We start from the raw sequence: 1827 nt of genomic DNA on the forward strand, positions 1-1827 counted from the left end.
ATTTATTTTAGTTGATTTTTTTAATTTTTTTTTGTTAGAGTAATTCTTTTTATTAAGTTATTATATATCAATACATATAGTTTTTAATATATAATATTTATATCATTAAATTCTTTTAGTTAATATTTTTAATTCCTTTTTTAAAACTATTTTTTTATTGAATTATTACTTTTAATTTATTATTTTCTTTATATACCAAATATTGTTTTATTGGATTATTAATTTATTTTAGTTAATTCTTCTTTTAAAAAAAACTTTGTCGAAAAAATTCTTTTTTCTTGAATTATTATATATCAATACATATAGTTTTTAATATATAATATTTATATCACAATAAATATTATATTATTAGGTTATTATTTCCTTTTAGTTAGTTTTTGTAATTTCTTATTTTTAAACTATTTTTTATTGGATTATTACTTTTAATTTATTATTTTCTTCCTATACTAAATATTATTTTATTGGATTATTAACTTATTTTTAATTTATAATAATTGTTCTTGTTAATTTTATTGGTTCCACCATAAAGTCGTGAGATACGCAAAATCATCGTCTCTCATCATCAAAAACATTAGGATCACTGCCAAACATCTTCATTTCATGTAGATGATAATGAGAAACCGTAGGGAAAATACCACCACCATCTTTCGGTCACCACTACCACTTATAATTGTTATAGGGGTTTGTTGCGCATTACGAGGGATATTGTGAGAATAAAGATACGATGCGCAGGGAAAATGTTCAAAAACTCAAACCTTGAGTTAATGCTTAAGATCAATGTTTGCTTCTGATTAAGTGTTCCTGTCAAGTCTGGCAGGTGCAGTCGAGACTGAATAGAGAAATCAACAAAGTACTTCAAGTATTAAATAAGGAACTATGAGTATAATCAAGGTAAAGACAATAAATGAACAAGTAGAATTTTCGAAAGAATTTGATTTGAGAGAAAAGTGAAAGTGAAGTAAATTCAAATATAACTATCTTTGGAGCAACAAACCATCATTTATTCTTGTCATTAAACACTCCTTATATAGCAAAAGGAGATACAACTTACAGACCGAAGTGTATACAAAGGACTGGATAAACAAGTTACTTCTGACGCTCTGATTATCCCAATTGACAAAAAGACTAAGGTGTTATTTGCTTTTTCGAATAGAAATTGTTTGAAGTCTGCGGACCACCTCTTCAATCATCTGTAGCAGAAGAGGTGGAACAAACGGCTGCAGCATTTAATAAAAAATATGTTTGTTTTTTAACGTCTACAGACAGTAAGTTAAACTAAGGCGTGAAGAGGTTTGAAGCAGTTGGTTTAGTGCTGCCCCACGCAGCACACGCACAACAGTTTTAAGTCAGAAGTCTTCTGAAAAACAAACAGCTGTGAATGGCCAAGTGTTGCGCGTGTGCTGCGCGGCGCAGCAATAAGTGGTTTGAAGTGGTTTTTTTTTTTAAAAACAAATAGCACCTAAGTCCTATATAAGGTTACATCAAGTAAAAGACAAGAATAATTAATGCACAGACGGATACACTATCTCGGAACATCTCTTCATCTCGTACCACGAACTCCACTTCGGACTTCAACCACCATTTCGTACCCTAACCATTTCGGACATAAGTATGACTTCAGAGCAACAGAAGTTAGAGATTGCTAGACGTTCACTTTCACGTTTCAACAAATATGAAGGATTCTAGTGGATTATGAAGAGGTTGTCGCAGGTGGCTACCAACAACGCTGGATGGAACAGGGTAAGGTATCTATTGAACCTCTGATGAAGGTTTTTGGAGGTGATCCTGCCTATTTTTGACGATGATAAGCGACACTTTTAGGTATTT

This window comes from Lactuca serriola, chromosome 4 (genome assembly GCF_051521515.1).
Source record: "Lactuca serriola cultivar US96UC23 chromosome 4, Lser_US96UC23_V15, whole genome shotgun sequence".
NCBI lineage: Eukaryota > Viridiplantae > Streptophyta > Magnoliopsida > Asterales > Asteraceae > Lactuca > Lactuca serriola.